A 14,819-nucleotide genomic window follows, 5' to 3' on the forward strand; every position below is an offset into this window, starting at 1 on the left:
ACCTGCTGTACTATGTACTATAAGAAAGATTTCAGACCACCTTTCTGAGCCTCTGTTTCCTTTTCTTTTTCTTTTTTACCTTATTTTTTTGTTTGTTTGTTTTTTTGGGCCATATGCAGGAGTGCTCAGGATTTAGTCTTGGCTCTGTGCTCAAGGATCCCTCCTGGTGGGCGTCAGGGCCAATATGCCAGGATCAAACCCGGGTCAGACATGTGCAAGGCATCACTTAACCCACTGTAATATCTCTCCACTTCCTCCTCTATTTCCGTAGTGCCACCACTCTGCCCCTGGGACCTGTGGCATTTTGGTAGAGTGATGCTTGGACAGCCTGCCTTGGTATAAGGTCAGCAAAGCTGGGGCCTTTTCACAAGGAGCTCTGAACTTCAGTGACTCACGATTCAAGTTGGATAAGGTTCTCCTGCTTCTGATTCACTACACTAGATGTTCCTTAGTGGGAAAGTTCACACAAAATGAAGATGGAGGGGAACTTTTAAGTGATAGTGACATTGAACCAAGTGGAGGCTTAATGATGTTGGTACTGTATGAAGCATGTGAAGTCAAGCCTGACTTTGAGACCGAGAGTTAAGACTCAGGGCTGTGTGCGTGCAATGTCAAATGTTGGACTGGGTGCTGGAAGTAAATGAGTTCACATCCTGAAGTAGTCTGGGAGATTTCTTGGCGATGGCTACAAACTGAACACAAAGTGTTGGATGCCACTTATCTGCTAAAAATGGTACTTTGATGTACAAAAGGCTCAGTCTGTCTAGGTTTGAAATTGCTGGGAAAGGCAGAGTGGTGGGTGGGGGCTATGAGACATTGATCACTTGATGGTTTGGTTTTGGGGTCACACCCAGTGGTGCTCAGAGCTTACTCCTGGTGGGACTTGGGGGACCATACATGCTACTGGGGATCAGAGTTATGTTGGCCCCATGCAAGGCAAACACCCTACCCACTGTACTCTGGCCTGAGAATTGATCATTTGTCTGATATCAAATTTCATCCTTCAACTGGAACTTTTACATGGGTCACTATATTAGATGAATGTCTTGAAGGGCCTTAGTTTTATAATTAAAAATTATTAGGGGCAAACTATTATGTATCACAAACTCCCTTGGAGACTCAGTGAGAACTCTAGTGTCCTTACTAAGTTGCCAGGGAACATAACTTAGCAAGGGATCTACATTCCAGAGGGAGCAGACACAGAAGACAAACATAGCATCCTTGGTGTAAGAATTGTTGTGTCTTGAGCACCTGAACATCTGTGCCCTCTCATAGTTGGGGATACCTTGTAGAGTGAGTCTTGGTGAGAGAAAGGGATCTCCCACTCCAGACACTGAAGGTAGTGGGTGAGTCCTTCCCTCTCCCTCCCTCCTAGTGTCAATGAAGACATGAAATCCAATCTTAGGAGGCCCCTAATTCTTCCCAGACACACTTGCTTTTGTTGCCCACTGAACATGCCAACACACGTTATCCTGGGTTTGGACTCTTGGGTGTGGGTATGGCAGCATTCATACAATGGACATGGCAAGTCACTTGGCTTCTTCACGCTTTAATTTCTTTAGTTTCCTTCACGTGGTTATGAAGAGTCGTGAGACAGTTGATATGTGTGAAGGTAACTAGCACCCTATAGCAACTACACTAAGAATTAGTTCAAGGGTAAAAGTTGGTATTGAATATTAGAAGGAGAAGGTTGTTCCCTGGCTCAGTGAGAAAAAAGTACCATGGATGTCTGCCATAGAGATCATTATGATTTGGGGTTCTGTTGTATTTCTTTGTTTGTATTTTGGGCCACACTCAGCAGGGCATGCTCCTGGCTTCTGTGCTTAGGGATCATTCCTGATGGTGTTTAGGGAACCATATGCAGTACTTGGGATTGAACCCGGGTTGCCTGCATGCAGACAAGGTCCCTACCCTCTCACTATCTCTCCCACTCCCCCATTATGATTTCTGTGGAGGTTGGATGCTACACAATAATCCTCACTTATCCATGGATTATAAGACCCCACTCTTGGATGCCTAAAAATATACAATACTGAACAGTCTACATATTTTCTTTTCCTGCACACATATACTAGAATTTGTAGATTAAGCATGTTGAGATTAATAACAGTTACTTCTAGTAAAATAACAGAGCTAAAGTGATAAAATAATAGAAATTTTATGAAGGTGATCTCTCTTAAAGTAACTTGTTATATGTAATTTTTTATACTGGGGGTAACCGAAAGAAACTAAAACCATGGATAAGGATACTTTACTACTGCAATATGAAAGCTATTCCATATGGTTAGTTTTGACATCTTAAATTGAATAGCTTGATGACTTGGGCTCTTGGTTCAAGCCTTCTTCTCCCCACTAGAAAAAACCTGGCAACATTTTTGATGGGCAAATCTTGACAGCTCAACCAGCTCAACCTCAAATGTCTTAAGCATCTGACCAAGGGATAATTTGCCCCAAATATTGCATTAATAATTGCTTCTTAGATGCTCCCCAGCCTAGAGGCCTTTCTGTGTGGTTTCCATAGTTGCCCTCCCCACTACATCCCTTGCTCAGTCTGTCATGAATTCCCAGACTTCTTGTCCTTCCTTGCCACTGCCCATCATCTCCAAAGCATAAGCCTTCTTGAGACTGCACTCTGCATCCATCAAGCTAATGGGATGATGGAAGGTCAGCTAGAACCCCCCCCCCCCCCCACTATCCTGGCAGGCACAAGTGGGGGAACGAGCCTTTTGCCTTCTCCCCAGTCAGTGGATGATGAGGTGCAAAAAGGGAGTCAGACTCGGTGGAAAAGCAAGAGGGGGGGGTCTCACCTTCATGCTTCTGAATAACCCCTTTGATGTTTTCCTTGTTGATTTCATAACTTTTTGTTAACCTAGAAAGAAAGTGAATTCTCTTTAAAATCCGAGGCTCACTCATGTTTCCCACCACTCCGGACAGTGTCAGATGTGCTGAGGTCCACTGAGTCTTTTTTTTTTTAATTGAATCACCGTGATATAGAGCACTACACAATGTTCATGATTGCATTTCAGTCATACAGTGTTCCAACACCCATTCCTTCACCATTGCAATTTTCCAGCACCAGTATCCCATTTCTCCCCCAACCCTTCAAGCCACCCCACACCCCAGCCTGCCTCTTTGGCAGGCGCCTCTCTTCTCTTCTCTCTCTCTCTCTCTCTGTCTCTCTCTCTCTCTGTCTCTCTCTCTCTCTCCCTCTCACTTTAGACATTATGGCTTGCAATGCAGATACTGAAAGGTTGCCATGTATATCCCTTAAAGAACTCTATTGAAACAAAATAGGAGACTAACACCCAAGAATGACCGAGATTAGTACCAGGAATTTTACTCCATGGCTTGGAGGCCAGCTACACATGCTAGGGGAAAAGGGAGCTCAGACAGAGAAGGGAGCACCAAATAAAGGGTGTTGGGAGGATCCTCCCAGGATGGGAGAAGCGTGCTGAAAGTAAACTATAGACCAAACATGATTGCCACCCATTGCCTCTTTTGCAAACCACAACACCCAATAGGAGAGAACAAAAGGGAATGCCCTGCCACAGAGGCAGGGTGGGAGGGGGGAATGGGGGGTGGGAGGGATACTGGGATCCGTGGTGGTGGGGAATGGGCACTGGTGGAGGGATGGGTATTTGATCATGAAACCCAAGCACAAAAATTTGTAAGTCTACAACTGTACCTCATGGTGTCTCACTAATAAAATTTTTTTAAAAATTTGAAAAAAAGAACTCTACTGAGTCTTTTTGTTTGTTTTTGGACGACATCTGGAAGTGTTCAGGGCTTACTTCTAGCTCTATGCTCACAAACCAATCCTGTTCAACTTGGGGGACCATATGGGATGCTGGGAGCTCTGGACAGCCGGCTGTAAAGCAAGTGTCCTACCCACTGTACTATCTCTCCAGCCCATCTGTTGGGTCTTTTTATTTATTCATTTTATTTATGGGGGGGGGGGGTAAGAACTGTAGCTGGCAGTGCACAGGCGTTATTGCTGGCTCTATGCTCAGGAGTGACCTGTGGTGGTGCCAAGGGGACCAGTAGGGATTTGAAACAAGTTTGGCTGCATGCAAGGCTAAAACCTTAACCCCTGTACTTATCTCTCTGACCCCATGACATGACTAACTTTTCAATTCTTGGTTCAGATTCTTTGCGGAGAGCATCCGCCTTTATCCTGGCTCGGCACCAGAGGTTTTCTGTTTGTTCTTAGAGGCCACCATGCAGCTCCAGACCTGACTTTTTTTGGCCCCTTCATTTTATGTGCCAATGCTGAATGGCCTGGAAACCATTGCCTGAGCTCCCATGCCTAGTGCTAGAGCAAGAGCGGCTGGGCTAAGGCCTGTCCAGTAGGTGGAGGGTGGACAGGCAGAGGTGTGCAGAGGTGTGTAAGGGCAACCTTCTTTGGCCCCGAAGGCCATTTGGGAAGGTCCTTCCCTCTTTTGATGGAGTTGTAACTGTCTGGCATCTCAGTGGCAGACTCTGAGTCCCAAAGTCCTGGACCCCTGAAGCAACAGCGGTGGGTGCTCAGAGGATCTCTGTGGAGCACAGTCAGGGGAGGACAGGTTTAGATTTTGATGGAAGGGGACGGGAGGCAGTGACCCAGGCTAACATACCCAGCAACGGGCATATGTTTTTGCTGCTGAGGATCTGAAAGCTTGGGTACTCTTTGGGTTAGACTTTATGTGTTTGGTTTGGGTTTTGAGTGCACACCTTGGAGGTACTCGGGCTACTCCTGGCTCCATGCTGGGGCCTGGGGGGTGGCGGATGGGAGTCTTCCTGGAGGTACTCAGGGGACCACATGTTGCTGGAGATCAAATCCTGGCCTCCTGCAATGCAAAGCCAGCCCTGTACCCTGTTGATTTCTCTCTGACCCTCTGCTCTGTGTTTTCAGACTTTTCCCTTCCTAGATAAGGCCCAGGACTGCCTGGATCCAAAGCAGATCTCACAGCCTGAATTCTGGGACAGCTTCGGCTTCCCAAGAAGTCTGGGCAGGGTACCGTGTCCCCAGCTGCCCCGGGCAGGGGTGGAGAGGGCGGACCATGGCCCTGGATTGCTTTATGACAACAGGGCATGCCAATGCTCTGAGCTCTGTGGCCCACGGCCTGCATCCCCCACAGGGCTCTGTGCTGGCTTCTGGCCATGCCAACTAGAAAATGTGGTGCCAGCAATGGGTCTGCAAGCAACTCCTCCCCACCCTGCCCCAGCCTGGGTCAGCTGTGCTGACAGGTCAGGGACGCCCATATCAGGCGTCTCTCCTTCAGGGAGCTCAGGGTTGGCAACTTGGGTGAAGCCAGGAACTTTCCTGGACAGATGCACATGATCCTATCTTCCCAGGGGTTTCATCTCTTCAAAGGTCCCAGGGCTGTTTTTGATTTTTTTTCATTAAAATTTTTTATTTCGTTAAATTACTGTGACTTACAAAATTATTCACGGCTGAGTTTTAGGCATGCCACGGTCCAACACTGATCTCACCACCAATGTCAACTTCCCTCCACCAGTGTCCCCAGGTCCCTTTTGTCCCCCACCCCCTCTGGCCACCTTGACAGGCACTTTTGTAAATTTGGTTTGGGAACTGAAGCTTGGGACTCTGGTGTTTGGATCTTTGGCTCTACCATTGCTCTGCATTAGCCAATGGACCCAAGGCCCCTTGACCCCTGCCCACTGTGGCTCTTCGTCTGTTTCTTCTTACTCCTCCCTTAGATTTCAAAGGCCCTTGTTCAGAGTCTTGTTCCCCAGCACTTTCCCTCTGTCGCTGGCCACCGGGGAGCCTGCCCCTGCCCAGGCTGGTTGATTTCCCTGTTCTGGGTGTTGGCAACCAGACTAACAGGGGCCCTCTGCACCCCCATCTACTGCTGTTTTTTTGACTCGGGCCTGCCTGCCCCGGCCTTGCACTGCTCTCTGCTGGCTCAGTCATCTGCACTGCCTCTGCAGCCACTCAGTCCCGCCACCCTCCCGCCCTCCCCTGCCCTTGGGCCAGTCCTTCCTGGAGTCACTTACAGAAGTCCCAGTTTCTTTCGGACTTGGGGTTCCAGATTATCAATCATGGAAATGTCAATGCTCCTATCCAGCTCCTTGTGCTCTTTCATCTCATAGATAATGCTCTCCAGCTGGGAGTGGTAGTCCTTCCAAAGCTGCAAAGGACCACAGCATGAAACAGCTCCAGAAAAAGAGAAGAAGCATTTGACACTGACAGCTACTCTTTCGACTCCCAGTGATCCCAGGGGAGTTATCCAACAGGTTATTAAAAAAGAAAAAAAAAAAAGAAAACGCATGCAGCAAAGAATTGGGTGGCTAACAGATTTGTTTTGTTTTTAAGAACAGTTCTATCAGCCTTAGCCATTCATTTCCCAGTTTCCCCAAGGTGGGTGGTTAGTTTTATTTATTTTAGCAGTAGCACACCAAGAAATTATTCTTTTAATTTTTAATTTTTTTTTGGAGTTTTTGGGTCATATCCAGAGATGCTCAGGGGTTACTCCTGGTTCTGCACTTAGAAAATACTCCAGGTGGTACTTGGGGGACCATATGGGATGCTGGGGATCAGATCAAACCAGGGTCAGCTGCATGCAAGGCAAACCTCCTTTTCACTGTACTATTACTCTGGCTCCCACCAATAAATTTTTAAAAGCATAAAATTACCTTGTTTTCCCAAATAGAATGTAAACTTACTGCTATGATTTTTTTTTTTTCATCCAAGACACTTTAATAGTAAATTGTATATGCAACTGACTGGTTTGCGTTGTTTGATATACTGCTATGTTTTGATACCTAATAAGCTACTTTTCTGTTTTAGTTGTTGCTGTAGTTATTTTGGATTTCGGTCCATACCCAGCTGTGCTTAGGGATAACTCTTGGTGAGGCTTGGGTGACCATATGGGGTGCTGGGAATCAAACCTGGGTTAGCTGCATGTAAGGCAAGTGCCTTTAGATTTCAACTTGCTGAAGCATCTTTCTAAGATACCCATATTTTCTTTCCTGTCTTAGGAAATTCAGTAGAGTAAGTCTAATTTCAAATAATCTTTTTTTCTGCCTTTGATGGGATAGCCCAATATTTGAGAAGCAATATAACACGATATGAAAAGCAAGAAGTTTCCCAGCTTATAAAAACAAGAACAAAACAGGGCTGAATAGAGGATGGAAAGGGCTGAGTGCATTTATTGCATGCTGGAGGCCTGGGTTGGACTCAACACCACCTGGCGCCCCAGCAACCACTGGGGCTGAACCCCTGGGAGTGGAGAGACCCCAAGCACTCCCAGGTATGTCTTCAAACCAAAGAAGACAAAAACAAAAAAATCCCCACAACCTCCCAAATACCTAGGTTTTCTTTTATTTCCTTTTTCTTTTGTAAGTTCAGCAAACACTGCCTGCTCCATTGGGAGTTTAAGGAATGTAAGATTTCACATGTGAACTGTGGTTATCACCTATAATCCTGAGAGAGTTTCTGCGCTATGGGGAAGAGAATGCCTCTGAAGGTTTCCACCTGAATCAATGGTTGTTGTAAATCTGAGACAAGCTAATACAGGAAATGAGAGGTAGTAGGCATTATTAGGCAAACAAATCAAACAAACAAACAAACAAACAAAATTCATACAGGGCCAGGGAGATAGTATTGACTGCCAGATATGACCCCAAAACACTGAGAACAAAGTAAAACAAAAATATTCATGCAGCACATATATAAAGCCATAATAAACGTTTCATTTTAAAAAATCTATGAGTCAGACTGTCCATGAGAAGCTTATTTAGACGATTCTGGATTCTTATCGCATCTGTCCTACTGGGTCCTGCGGAAGGAAGGGCATGTTGATTATCTGGTTCTGGATCCCGGTGGAAGCTTGAAGGCTGTAAAGGTTGTAATAGGCCTATAGATTCGGGACCATGCTCCACGGCTTTGCAGGGTGGGATTTTTCTGCACTGCACAGACTGTGGTCTCAAGTTTTCTTCCTTGCCTTGTCCTGGTTTCCAGAGAGTTTGTCGACTCTCTAGTTCTTTCTGGTCAAGGTGATGTGAAGGATAAAAGTTCAGGCACTGCCTGACCTTGCCATTCCTTGGCTCCCAAGGTTCCAGCTACTCTGCTTCCTCTCTCCAACTTCCAGAAACTTCTATTTTGGCAGGGGAAGACTCCACTCTCCAGTGCTTGAAGGCTATTATGGGTAGTATTTGGGGAACCCAAACTCAAGGCTACCATTGTCATGCCTCCTAGACGTCCCTTTGAGATACCTCCCTGGACCCAGAACCTTCTTATGTTTGTTTAATATATCATGCCATATTAGTCTGTACCTAGAGAGGAGAGTAGAATGACAAATAAGAAGCTGTATGTAATGAGAATTACAAAACTAATGAGAATTAAGAAAGTGTAATGGGGACTGGGAAACTGAAACTGACCCCCTAAATTAAACCAGAGAAGGGAGGAAGAAGCATACCTTTTATGACCCCAATCAACCAAGTTAAGGGTCCACCAAGCCCACCAGATTTATGGGAGCACACTGGGCCCGACAGTTTGATGGGAGTGCATCAGAAATGGTACCTGAAAGCCGCACCAAAATGGGCAAGATATACTGACGTTGACTGTTTTTCTTTTGAGTACCTGTACCATGTGGGAATGATGCATTGATTGTTTTATCTTTTACTCATTATTCCTGTATCCCCTATCTCACTGATAATAATGTACGTAGATTGTAGCCCACCTTTAGAGAATAAAAGAGAGACCCTCTCAGCAAACAGGCTCCAAGTTTCTTTCTCTTCTGACTTGGTGTCCTCAGCGTGGAGTTTCTTTTCTTTTTTCTTTTTGGGCCACACCCGGTGATGCACAGGGGTTACTCCTGGCCTTGCACTCAGGAATTACTCCTGGTGGTGCTTGGGGGACCATAAGAGATGCTGGGAATCGAACCCGGGTTGACAGCGTGCAAGGCCAATGCCCTACCCTCTGTGCTATCGCTCCAACCCATCAGCGCTGGGTTTCTAATAATCTCACTATCCTATCCTGAGCTGTCTCTTTCTCTGTTCATTCACAGCGCGTGCCAGCACAACAGAGATATGTCTGTTCCATTTTTTTCAGAAGCCAAGTTTATTTTTACACAGTTTCTCCCACAAATGACTTACCTTCACATCTCCATGAGGGTTGTGCTTGGTTTGCTTGCTCTGCTGTCTGTACATACTCTTAGGGTTTTCCTTCATTAGTTTCTTCCCCAGTAAAGTAAAGATGGCTGAATTTGCTTTTTCCTGACCCTTTTTAATTTAAAGTGAATCATTGAAACCTGCCTCTCTTTTTTTTTTCCCTTAAATTTTTATTAGTGAAACACCATGAGGTACAGTTGTAGACTTACAAATTTTTGTGCTTGGGTTTCAGTTATACAATGATTGTGTACCCATCCCTCCACCAGTGCCCATTCTCCACCACCAATGATCCCAGTATCCCTCCTACCCCCTTCCCCCCATCCCCCATCCCACCTTACCACTGTGGCAGGGCATTCCCTTTTGTTATCTCTCTCCTTTGAAACCTGCCTCTCTTTTAAGAAAAGCTCCCCAGGGCTGGGGTGACAATAAAGTGACACTTCTGAAACCAGGTATCAACGTATTTCTTTTGCCCTGGGGGTTTCCCTGTTCCACACTAGGAACCATGTGATCTCAAGTGATTTTTGCTTGTTTAGTTTTGGTTTTGGGATACTCCTGCTGGCTCTGTGCTCAGGGATCACTCCTTGCAGGGCTTGGTGGAGTGCGGGGATTAAAGGTAAGGCAAGCACTCTACCTGTTTTACTATCTCTCCAGCCCAAAGTTCTTTCTCTTTTTGGATGAGGGGTACACCCAGGGCCCCCAGTCCCAAAGTTCTTATTCAACTTACATCATCATCGATGTTTAAGTCCTCGATGTTCTCGTTTTCCAGAGACTCTTTGGGCTCCTCTGATTTGTGATCCTCAACGGTCTCTACTGTAACATCTTCCTCCTCTTTCGTTTCTGGCAAGCACAGAAAAAGGAAGGACATTTGGGAAAGGAAACAAAACAAAACACAAACAAAGATACTTACAAGAACCAAGTAGATTGTGGCCAGATGGGATGTCGGGGATCGAACCCAGGTCAGCTTTGTGGAAGGCAAATGCCCTCCTTGCTCTATCATCGCTCTGGCCCCACATAGATTTCTAAGGCTCATTTCCTTTGGAAATCCTGAGACATATTCTTGTCTTTCACCACTTTGTCAAAAATATGCCCATCGGGGCTGGAGCGAGAGCACAGCAAGTAGGCTGTTTGCCTTGCATGCGGCCGACCCGGGTTTGATTCCTAGCATTCCATATGGTTCCCCGAGCACCGCCAGGAGTAATTCCTGAGTGCATAGGCCAGGAATAACCCCTGTGCATCGCCAGGTGTGACCCAAAAAGCTAAATAAATAAATAGATAAATGAATAAATGCCCATGTTCAATGGCTCGTGGCTCAGAATTGCTTGTGAAAGCTTTGGAGAGGAAACCTCAGTCCAGGCAGCAATGAAAAAGCCTCCTGGGGGCCAGAGAGTTAGTACAGTGGATAAGACACTGACCTGGCCTCCCCAGGTTTAATCCTTGCCGCTGCATCTGATTCCGAGAGCCACTAGGAGGGACTTCTGAGTGCTGGGTCAGGAGTAAACCCCGAGCATCACTGTGTGTGTGGGGGGGGGGGGGGAGGGGGGAGGAGGGGCGGAGGGTAATTAATTTACACATGCACCCCCTGCACACACACACCATGAAAAGTTCATAAGAAGCCTCTGTGCTCAGTGACTGCCGTTTGTAAGGTCAGCCACAGCCTCTGAGCCCCTGGCCAGGAGAGGAGTTGGGTAGCCTTCAGGGCTGCCGGGATGCACACTGAATGCAGGAATTATGATTATCTGTTGGCCGCAGTTCCCAGCTCCTGGAATAGGTGCGAATCTCAGATGCAGGTTCACATGTAATAACTCGCCCCATCTGGGGAAATGGCAGGGGTCGTTGTAGCGTACGCCCCGGCCCCCCCTCCCCCTCGCCCCTCGCAGGAGGACAGCGCCCCCTGCAGGTTTGAAGATAAACTAAACACACACTGTTGGCTCGGGACTGTGGGAATGCAGCTTATTTCCAGTCCCTTTGTGGGTGAAGGAGAAAGGTGCTTTGTGATCTCCACACGTTTTTGGTTTGTGTATTTTTTGGGAAGCAGTTTTATTTTGAGAGATTTGGGGGTGGAAGAGAGGAAGAGATATACTAGTTCAAGCGAGAACGCGGCTCCTCCAGAGGAGAGTCTAGAGCAAACTTCCCAGGCAAGTGGTAGGTGACCCCTCAGATGGAGAATGTGCTGATTGATTGCCACATTTCCTCCCCCCCCCCCCACCCAACACCACTTCTTCCCAATGTCTGGACTCAGGATAAACACTCCAGGTCCTTGGGTCTCCTGCTTGGGTCTCCTGGTAGGACAGAACACTCACGTACTAACAGCAGACCCCAGAGAGCACCCTCAAATCTTGAGCTGCTGAGTGGGATTTTGTGTTCTAAGAAGCCCCCTCCCAGGCCTGCGCACACCTGCCCAAGGCAAGAAGGGGACCCTGTCAGCCAGGTTCCAGAAACTCCTGCCAAATTGTCTGCTCCGGAAATCCTCAAGAGAAGCTTTGGAAAACCAGTCAGGTAAACTGGTCAGAATTTGCAGGAATTCAGGGGAGTGTGAGCAGCCTGGGGGAGGAGCCCGAAGGCTCTGGAAGAACAGGGGCAGGAGGTGGCAGACATGAGGAACACAGCCCCTCGAGGCTGGTGCTGTGAGTTGGACACAGGACTGCCCTGACTGGAGAGCTGAGTCTGACTCCAGGCAGAGAGCGTTGCCAGCTCCCCGCCTGCGTCTCTGAGTGGCAGGTCCTAATGGGCTCTTTGAATAATCTCTAGTGAAAATTGGGGGGGGGGGAGGTGGAGGTTTGGGTCACACCTGGCTATGCTCAGCATTCATTCCTGGTGGAGCTTGGTAGATCATAGGTGGTGCCGGGGCTTGAAGCATGGTCAGCACCATGCAAGGCAAGTGCCTTAACCCCTGGACTATCTCTCCAGTTCATACCTAATAACCTAGTTTTTTTTTTGTTTTTGTTTTTTTCTTTTTTTAAAAAATTCAATCACAGTGAAATACACAGCCACAAAGTTGTTCAGGGTTGGGTTTCAGTCATAAATTGTTCAACCCGGGTCCCTTCACCAGTGTATTTTCCCCACCACTGATGTCCCCAGTACCTAGTAACTCTTAAGAGGGGGAGGGAGAAGAGTGGGGAGAGGGGGAATCAGTGTTTATCAAGGAGATAAGGTGACTTGGCACCTAGAGAACTCAACAGCAGTTCTCAGAAGTATCAAATTCAGGGAAGTAAATTAACCTTATTAGCATCAATGACATTGTCTATGAGGATTTAAGGCAAGCACAAAAATATGCAGCCACAGCATCCTAATTGGGCTGGATGAGAAGGGAAAGTGTGATTCCTAATTAACCTTGCCTAGGGGATGTCTGGCAGCCTCCCCCTTCATTCTAGTGAGATCTTCATCTTCATCTGCCCAAGTAGCTCTGTCTGTGGGAGGATTGGGGTGGAAGCGGGGTCAAGCAGCCCAGCTGGAATGCTGGCCCCTCCTCTGGAGCCTGAGCCTGTCTCCACAGTCCCCACACTTGTCCCCCAGCCTCTCTGCCCTCAAGTCTCCCTCAGGGTGTTCTGGGGTCAAGAAGATGATCTTTGGGTTGGCTCTGAGGAGCAGTGCTGTCGAGGCATGCTTAATTGCAGGATCCTTTAGGTACTGTGTGTCCTCCCCCCCTCCCCCCAATCTGGCAAACATATCTGAATTCTTTCCCTTCCTCTCCAGGACCAGCCCTATACCCTCCTGTTTGTTTGTTTGTTTGTTTTTTTCCCTCCTGAGTTTGGGTCAGAAGAGCAGCTAGAGAGAAGCAAACCAGCCAGTCAGGGCCCAGCTCCAAGACCTGAGCAGTATGATAAACCAATGCTCAGGGGAGACTTGGACCCTCACGCTGTGCATTTCCTGTTATCTGCCATAGTAGGTAACACAGCAGCTGCTCTGCGCGTGAGGCCATCAGTTACTGTGAACCCAGTGAGTCCCTGGATCACTGACCACAGCTGCCTGTTAAAAATGCAGGGCCTCACAGTGATGAGACACGTGAGGTCTCACGGGGATGGGGGTGGAGCCAGTCCTGTCCTCCCCACCCCAACAAGACCCCGAGTTGCCACCCACAAACGGCCTCTCTGGCTCCTGATCAAGCTGCTTAATGGCCATGATCCAAGAGACTCAGAAACAAATCTCGGAACCCAGTGGCTTTTGGCAGAAATGTGTCTGGTCCCTGCAGTAGGTTACCAGTGCTGGGCTACCCCAGAAGGAAAAGGGTGCTGTCCCTGTTCCCCCTTGGCGGCTCAGTGGCCGTCATCCTCCAGAGGTCATTGGACAGTCAGCATTGGGCCCGCAGTGCTGAGACATGCGGGACCTTGAGGGATGGGGGTGGAGCCGACCCTTTCCTCCCCACCCTAACAAGATCCCAAGTTGCCATCCACGAACAGCCTCTCTGTCTCCTGATCAAGCTGCTTAATGGCCATGGTCCAAGAGATCAGGAACAAATATCGGAACCCAGTAGGTTTTGGCAGAAATCCCTCCATATTTAATTGTTAAAATTTTGGAATTCCAAAATCTCATGGCCACTACTTCAGCCATGCAACATCATATGTTATCCACATTCAAGAGTGCAACACCACCCCGAACGCCCTAGACATGGCACCGAAGAAGACGACTTTACATAGCACGGGGGAATGAGGTTGGGATGTGGCTATATGGATATATATTCGATATGTCGATATATATATATATATATATATATATATATATACACACACACACACATACACACCATGGTCACGGTCCTCCCATTGTTTATCGATTTTGCTTGAGCGGGCCCAGTAATGTCTCCTTCGTGAGACTTGTTGTTACTGTGTTTGGCATATTGAATACATCACGGGGAGCTTGCCAGGCTCAGCCGTGCGGGCAAGATACTCTTGGTAGCTTGCCGGGCTCTCCAAGAGGAGCAGAGGAATCGAACTCGGGTCGGCCATGTTGACTGCGTGCAAGGCAAACACCCTATCCGCTGTGCTATCGCTCCAGCCCTGGATAATTGACTCCCTTGCTTCTGACCCCCTGCCATGGCATTCCTATCCTCCCTTCGCCCCCCACTCCCACCCTCTGCCCCATCCCACCCCACTGCAAATCTGTTCTGAATTGCTTGCTAATAGGCTGGCTCTGGTTCATTTGGCTTGGCGCATGACATGTACACACCGAGGATCCACCTCCACACAAACTCTGCTCTGTCCTTCCCTTGGTGAGCATACAGCTCGTCCCCTCCTTGCCAAAGTGAGCACATCTTCAAGGGTGAAGGGGTCCAGATCATTTCCTACCAAGATGCTGTGAGATGAGCCTGTTGCCTATCACTGGCTCAGGCACCACAGACCTCAGGGAACCCCACAACTATTGGCCCCTGTTAAGCAGGGGAGCCCCCCAAACCCAGGTGGACTGAGAGAGCTGGACTCCTCTCCTCCCACAGAGACTCTGTTTCTCCTGGTTCAGGAGAGAACTCAGACAGAACCAGGTGGGAGAGGGGCGTGTACCAGGATTGTCTGTAAGTCCTTTTTAAGTCTTTTTTTTTTCTTTTTGGGGTCACACCCGGCAATACACAGGGGTTAGTCCTGGCTCATGCACTCAGGAATTACTCCTGGTGGTGCTCGGTGGACCATATGGGATGCTGGGAATTGAACCTGGGTCAGTCACATGCAAGGCAAATGCCCTATCCACAGTGCTATCACTCCAGCCCCAGTCCTTTC

General features: G+C 47.9%; 1 protein-coding gene across 1 annotated transcript in view; it reads left to right on the forward strand.

Moving 5' to 3' along the window:
• SLC25A30 (solute carrier family 25 member 30) overlaps positions 1 to 14,819 on the forward strand; it is a 292,859-nt gene that overhangs the window by 120,080 nt on the left and 157,960 nt on the right. The window lies entirely within an intron of this gene.

Source organism: Sorex fumeus, unplaced genomic scaffold, assembly GCF_029834395.1.
Source record: "Sorex fumeus unplaced genomic scaffold, SorFum_2.1 ptg000008l, whole genome shotgun sequence".
Classification (NCBI taxonomy): domain Eukaryota; kingdom Metazoa; phylum Chordata; class Mammalia; order Eulipotyphla; family Soricidae; genus Sorex; species Sorex fumeus.